At 29.3% G+C, this 8116-nt stretch overlaps 1 long non-coding RNA gene across 1 annotated transcript; it reads right to left on the bottom strand.

Annotated features, from left to right (window-relative positions):
- Positions 1–225: 225 nt before the first annotated feature.
- Positions 226–2175, bottom strand: LOC114266231 (uncharacterized). The gene is made up of 2 exons (XR_003630595.2): positions 1888–2175; positions 226–570 (listed from the first exon to the last, which is right to left on the bottom strand). It is a non-coding gene; the product is annotated as an uncharacterized LOC114266231 (long non-coding RNA).
- Positions 2176–8116: the final 5941 nt, after the last annotated feature.

Here is an 8116-nt window from a genome sequence, read left to right on the forward strand (position 1 = left end):
TCATAGGTCTAATACTTAGATCTACAACATAATTTGCCTTATCTAAAAAATAACTAATAAGATTATGGAACACAAATTATTAAAGGCAAGTAGAAAAATAATGATAAAAGATGGATGTAATGCCCCAAAAATATATACATCCGATAAACCCAATTTAACTCATAACATAATCTAATTCTCAATTATTCCATCATTATATGAGAGAGAGAGAGAGAGAGAGAGAGAGAATAATAAATACTACATTCATTAATGTAAGGACCAAAACCCCCCATTCCTTTCTATTCATAACTTTCTAGTAAGATTCATAAAACAAATCACATGCATTCATACATTCACTATTTCTAAAGTATGAACCTATGGCAAGTGATGACAAAAATTTAAAGCAAGCTAAGAACCAAATAATGCCCTATTGGCTACAAGTTCTAAGGCCTTGCCCGGTTACACAAAAGTGGTGTTCACACCCAAACACAAATAACCCTTGGCTTACAAAAAGAAAACAAATAAAAATCGAGCTTTGTGCTCCAAAAGTTCCTCCTTGCCTTCACTTCGGCAGACGCACATCGCAATCACCTGAAAATGGTTTCCACTAAATGATGAGTATAAAGCCTAGGAGAGCTAATCTAAATAAACTGCATGTAGTTTAACAATATCATGAGGTGCAATGCATATGATATGCCAATATCAAAAATATAGGTTTTCTTATTTTGAAATTCTCATGGCATGCACTTGTTCAAAAACATAACCAATTTAATGATCCATTTGATAGAACAAGGGGCAGTAAATGTAACACTGGTAATCCCTAGGTTGGTGTCTGAAAGTAGGCATATCTAGCACTATCAATCTCTACTTTATTGGTTCCTAACCGGAAGACACGTGGTACCTACTCCATGCCTGTTTTCGATCTTTCACCCTGGACATTCAGGCCAACTTAAACAATACCAATCTACACCCCTATTCGGATTTACCAAACGTATTTACCCTATAACTCAACACATTTCAAATATTCCCAATGAATCAATTTGAAACAAAATCAATTTCTCAAATCCAATGCAAGAATTAAATCATCAGATTATGCAATGTTCAATGCCATGCATGAATTTACAAATATTTCAATTTACCTATTTGACATGCAGTTTCTATAATAATCAATACAACCCTCTGCGGTTGCCCAAATAATTATCTCTGTACAAAATATAAATTTCGAGAGATAAATATAACGCATAATCTCATATTTTCAATCATTTCAACATAGGAGTAACAATTACATGTTCAATCTCCTCTTTCCCAACTCAATCAAGAATCATAATATTCTTAAAATAAATTTCATCAATCTTCTCTTTTTATTCAAACTCAAGAATTCATCAAGAATTTTCATAATGCAAAAAATAACATATGTTTCTTATGACAATTCTCAATACCTCAACATGATAAATATTTTCATCTTTCTCAAAAGTTCAATATTTTCAAATTTAACAATTTTCAAAGGAAACCTCAATGGTTTTCAATTCCCAACAACATTCTCATCAATCTCATCCCTATAAACATCCACTTTCAAATTCTCATTTGTTCAAATAAACATATGTTTTTAACTCTTGTAAGCTTTTCACAAACTCATCCCAAAAATCTAAATCTTAACATTTTAAATATCTAGGGTTTTATTAAAATTTGGGAATTTCTCATTAAAAACAAAAAAAACAAAAAACATTCAACATCCATGAGTCATACAAAAACCAAACTTAACTTGATTTTCAAAAAAAAGTTGAGAACTTCCCCCTTTTTATACATTTAATATACTATTAATAAAACTCTAATCTTTTCAAATATCACACTATCAAAATAACACATAATAAAGCTAAAACACATACAAAATATTTAGAAAATCCCTACCTCAAGTTCTAGAAGAGGAGAAGGAAGAAAATGCCCAAATTTGATGGTGCCAAAAAAAGATCTCCATCACACAAAATGAAATCCTCGCCAAGCTCTTCACTTTTATCTCGAGAACAAGGGTCCAAAACCTAATAGATTTTGGTGGATCAAAGATTTTGTGTAATGAATGTTTAAGGAAAAAAAAAATGAGAGAGAGAGTCAGGCGAGAGGCAGAGAGTAGAGAAACAGAAGAAGAGATGAAAAGAAACAAGAAGAAAAGAGAAAAAAAAAATGAGGGAGAGGAGTGGAAGGGGCAGCCCCCACGTGGATTGCCTCTCATTTACATTATATATATATATATATATATATATATCAATTAAAGTATATTTTCACACCATCATAATATTTTGTAACATAAATGATATAATATTATTTTCTCACCACAAAATATTTTTTGTTTGATGGTGCCCACCATTAATATTCGTAACTCTCTCATGGTAGTAAAATAGATAATAAGGATAATAATAATAACAACAATAATAATAGGTGATTACAACGAGTCGTGATTCAATCAATTAGATTCAAAATGAATCAAATTTAATAATATAGAATAAATCTCCAACTAAGATTAAAATATAAAATAAAATAAATAGACTCAAGGTTGCCCCCACCATTAACAAAATCAAATATGAACTAAAATAATTAATTTTGGTCTAATCAAATAAGACGCCAAAAATTTAAATTATGAACAAGTTCAGTACCAAAAATCAAGAGTAATTAACACTCAGAAATTTCCAAGTAGGTCTCACAAAGTCAAAATCGAAGGGTAATATAATATGTTTTTCCCAAATTTAAATTGAATGGTCAACCCCACAACAACTATAATAGTAATGACAACGCAATAATTGTTTTTTAAAAAAATGCGTACTAATTCAATAAAAACCAACATCCAAACTTGCAAACGCATTAAGAAGGTCACTAAATTGGTACCATGAAAATAAATAATTAAATAAATCCAATTTGATTCAAATCGTTACAGTGGAAAACAATGTGAAGAGGTCATAACAAAAATGTGCTTAGTTAATAATTAAGCAATACAATAAGTATTTCAAAAAATATGGAGATATGCAATTATGAATTTGCTTGCCTATTGCTTTTCATTTTCACTCATACATGATCAAAGCATGCATTTGGAAACTGCTGCAATTGTCAATTGTTGATTATTCACAATTTTGTAACAGTCACTAACTGCAAGTGTTGTAAATTACTTTACAGGTTGCTTTCCCCGTCTTGGAGGAATTGGTAACTCAGAAATTGCCTAACATAATGGAGATATGAGAGAAGCAATTACTCATAGCCTTAGAAAATGAATCAAAGTCCTTCTGCCAACTGAAAGATATCAAGGTTTCTAATTGTGAGAAATTGGTACAAGTCGTTCAGTTCAATATGCTCCCACGACTGCAAAATCTGAAAAGATTCGAGGTTTTTAATTGTCCAAAGATGGAAGCGATAGTCATGGAGAAAGAAAACAAAAAAGGAACCACCGGTAATGATATGATCGTATTCTCTCAATTAACAACTCTTAATCTTTTTGAGTTGGTGAGCCTTAAAAGTTTCTACAATTGGCATAGGAGATCTGAAGCACAACCCTTGTTCAACCACCAGGTTTGATTTTCCTAATTTATTTTATTAACCCTGGCCATGGGAAAGCTGGCACACAAAAAAAAAAAAAAAATTAAAATTCTTTTTCAATTACAATTTTAAATTTCAAACTTTTTTGAATATTCTCTTTCTATCCAAATTCAAATAAAAGTAAAATAATTTGAAGGTGGACATGCTAGGGGCCTACAATGGAAATTACAATATTACTCACACAAAAATATGTATGAATTCTAAATTTAACACTATATTTTTATTTTGAATATAAATCTTAATTTGCTTTTATTTGGCTAAAATTATGTCCAAAATTGTAATTTTCCTAATCTTGATTTGGAGTTCACTAAAAAAATATATAAATATTGGATATTTAAAAAAATATTTAAATAGTGGATATTTAAAAGAAAATTTAAATATTGGATATCATATTGGATTTCATATTTCGAGTTCAAATAATTTGAATTGTTTTGCAATTTTAAGTTAAATAGATATGCCGTGAAAATTAATATTAAATTGATATGCCAAGAAAATGAATATTAAATTAAATAAGAAATTATGAATATAAAAAATTATCAAGGCACCGTGGTGAGTTTTTAAAATAATTTTTTTTTCTTTTTCATAGGTCTAATACTCAAATCTACAACATAATTTACCTTATCTAAAAAATAACTAATAAGATTATGGAACACAAATTATTAAAGGCAAATAGAAAAATAATGATGAAAGATGGAAAGCAATGTGAAGGGGTCATAACAAAAAGTTGCTTAGTTAATAATTGAGCAATACAATAAATATTTCAAAAGAATATGGAGATATGCAATTATCAATTTCCTTGCCTATTGCTTTTCATTTCCACTCATACATGATCAAAGCACGCATTTGGAAACTGTTGCAATTATCAATTGTTGCGTATCCACAATTTGGTAACAGTCACTAACTGCAAGTGTTGTAAATTACTTTACAGGTTGCTTTCCCCGTCTTGAAGGATTTGGTAATTCAGAAATTGCCTAACATAATAGAGATATGAGAGAAGCAATTACTCATAGCCACAGAAAACGAATTAAAGTCCTTCTGCCAATTGAAAGATATCATGGTTTCTAATTGTGAGAAATTGGTACAAGTGGTTCAGTTCAATATGCTCCCACGGCTGCAAAATCTGGAAAGATTAATAGTAGTTAATTGTCCAAAGATCGAAGCGATAGTCACGGAGAAAGAAAAATAAAAAGGAACCACCAGTAATGATATTATCATATTCTCTCAGTTAACAACTCTTAATCTTTCTGAGTTGGTGATCCTTAAAAGTTTCTACAACTGGCCTACAAGAGCTGAAGCACAATCCTTGTTCAACCACCAGGTTTGATTTTCCTCATTTATTTTATTAACCCTGGCCATGGGAAAGCGTACACACAAAACAATAAAAATAAAATTCCTTTTCAATTACAATTTTAAATTTGAAACTTATTTGAATATTCTCTTTCTACCCAAATCCAAATAAAAGTAAAATAATTTGAAGGTGGACATGCTAGGGACCTACGATGGAAATTACAATAGTATCCAAAGAAAAATATGTATGAATTCTAAATTTAACACTATATTTTTTATTTTGAATATGAATCTTTATATGATTTTATTTCGCTAAAATTATGTCCAAAATTGTAATTTGCCTAATGTTGATTTGGAGTTCATTAAAAAAATATTTAAATATTGGTTTTCTAATTTGCCTAATTTAGATTTGGAGTTCATTAAAAAAATATTTAAATAGTGGATATTTAAAAAATATTTAAATATTGGATATCATATTTCGAGTTCAAATAATTTGATTTGTTTTACCATCTTACCTTAAGTAGATATACCAAGAAAATGAGTAGTAAATAGATATGCCAAGAAAATGAATATTAAATTAATAAGAAATTATCAATATAAAAAATTATCAAGGCACCGTGGTGAATTTTTAAAATAAAATTTTCTTCTTCTTCATAGGTCTAATACTCAGATCTACAACATAATTTGCCTTATCTAAAAAATAACTAATATGATTATGGAACACAAATTATGAAAGGCAAATAGAAAAATAATGATGAAAGATGGAAAGCAATGTGAAGAGGTCATGACAAAAAGTTGCTTAGTTAATAATTAAGTAATACAATAAATATTTCAAAAGAATATGGAGATATGCAATTATCAATTTGCTTGCTTATTGCTTTTCATTTCCACTCATACATGATCAAAGCACGCATTTGGAAACTGTTGCAATTATCAATTGTTGCTTATCCACAATTTTGTAACAGTCACTAACGGCAAGTGTTGTAAATTACTTTATATGTTGCTTTCCCCGTCTTGGAGGAATTGGTAATTCAGAAATTGCCTAACATAATAGAGATATGGGAGAAGCAATTACTCATAGCCTCAGAAAACGAATCAAAGTCCTTCTGCCAACTGAAAGATATCATGGTTTCTAATTGTGAGAAATTGGTACAAGTGGTTCAGTTCAATATGCTCCCAAGACTGCAAAATCTGAAAAGATTCACGATAGATAATTGTCCAAAGCTGGAAGCGATAGTCATGGAGAAAGAAAAAGAAAAAGTAACCACTAGTAATGATATTATCGTATTTTCTCAATTAACTACTCTTAATCTTTCTGAGTTGGTGATCCTTAAAAGTTTCTACAACTGCCCTACTAGATCTGAAGCACAACCCTTGTTCAACCACTAGGTTTGATTTTCCTAATTTATTTTATTAACCCTGGCCATGGGAAAGCGGTCACAGAAAAAAAAAATTAAAATTCTTTTTCAATTACAAGTTTAAATTTCAAACTTTTTTTGAATATTCTCTTTCTATCCAAATCCAAATAAAAGTAAAATAATTTGAAGGTGGACATGCACCTACGATGGAAATTAAAATAGTATCCAAAGAAAAATATGTATGAATTCTAAATTTAACGCTGTATTTTTATTTTGAATATGAATCTTTGTATGATTTTATTTGGCTAAAATTATGGCCAAAATTGTAAGTTGCCAAATTTTGATTTGGAGTTCAGTAAAAAAATATTTAAATATTGGTTTTGTAATTTGCCTAATTTTGATTTGGAGTTCGTTAAAAAAAAATAAATTTAAATATTGGATATGTAAACAAACATTTAAATTTTGAATATCATATTGGATATCATATGTCGAGTTCAAATAATTTGATTTGTTTTACCATCTTACCTTAAGTAGATATGCTAAGAAAACGAATATTAAATTAATAAGAAATTATCAATATAAAAAATTATCAAGGCACCGCGGTGAATTTTTAAAATAAAATTTTCTTATTTTTCATGGGTCTAATAGTCAGATGTACAACATAATTTGTCTTACCAAAAAAATAACAAATAAGATTATGGAACACAAATTATTAGAGGCAAATAGAAAAATAATGATGAAAGATGGAAAGCAATATGAAGAGTTCATAACAAAAAGTTGCTGCAATGCAATAAATATTTCAAAAGAATATGGAGATATGCAGTTATCAATTTGCTTGCCTTTTGCTTTTCATTTCCACTCGTACATGATCAAAGCACGCATTGGAAACTGTTGCAATTATCAATTGTTGTTTATCCACAATTTTGTAACAGCCACTAACTGCAAGTGTTGTAAATTACTTTACAGGTTGCTTTCCCCGTCTTGAAGGATTTGGTAATTCAGAAATTGCCTAACATAATAGAGATATGGGAGAAGCAATTACTCATAGCCTCAGAAAACAAATCAAAGTCCTTTTGCCTACTAAAAGATATCAAAGTTTCTAATTGTGAGAAATTGGTACAAGTGGTTCAGTTCAATATGCTCCCAAGACTGCAAAATCTGAAAAGATTCACGGTAGATAATTGTCCAAAGCTGGAAGCGATAGTCATGGAGAAAGAAAAAGAAAAAGGAACCACTAGTAATGATATTATCATATTTTCTCAATTAACAACTCTTAATCTTTCTGAGTTGGTGAGCCTCAAAAGTTTCTACAACTACCCTACCAGATCTGAAGCAGAACCCTTGTTCAACCACCAGGTTTGATTTTCCTAATTTATTTTATTAACCCTGGCCATGGGAAAGCGTCCACAAAAAAAAAAAAAAAAAAAAAAAATTAAAATTAAAATTCCTTTTCAATTACAATTTTAAATTTGAAACTTATTTGAATATTCTCTTTCTATCCAAATCCAAACAAAAGTAAAATAATTTGAAGGTGGACATGCTTGGGGCCTACGATGGAAATTATAATATTACCCCAACAAACATATGTATGAATCCTAAATTTAACACTATATTTTTATTTTGAATATGAATCTTTATATGATTTTATTTGGCTAAAGTTATGTCTAAAATTGTAATTTGCCTAATCTGGATAGGAGTTCATTAAAAATATATATATATTTAAATATTGGATATCATATTTTGTTTTTTTGGTTTTGACTTATATGATTTTTTTTTTATGTTTCACAATCCCTAATTGTTCGCTTATAACCACTTTAAATTTAGATTGCAATTTCCTGATCATCAATCCGAAATTGCCTTCCTTTGGCATTAGCCTCTTGGGTTTTATGGAAATGATAACAATTTCTACATGA

The sequence above is a fragment of the Camellia sinensis genome, chromosome 7 (genome assembly GCF_055761805.1).
Source record: "Camellia sinensis isolate YWXY chromosome 7, ASM5576180v1, whole genome shotgun sequence".
In the NCBI taxonomy this organism is placed as follows: Eukaryota; Viridiplantae; Streptophyta; class Magnoliopsida; order Ericales; family Theaceae; genus Camellia; species Camellia sinensis.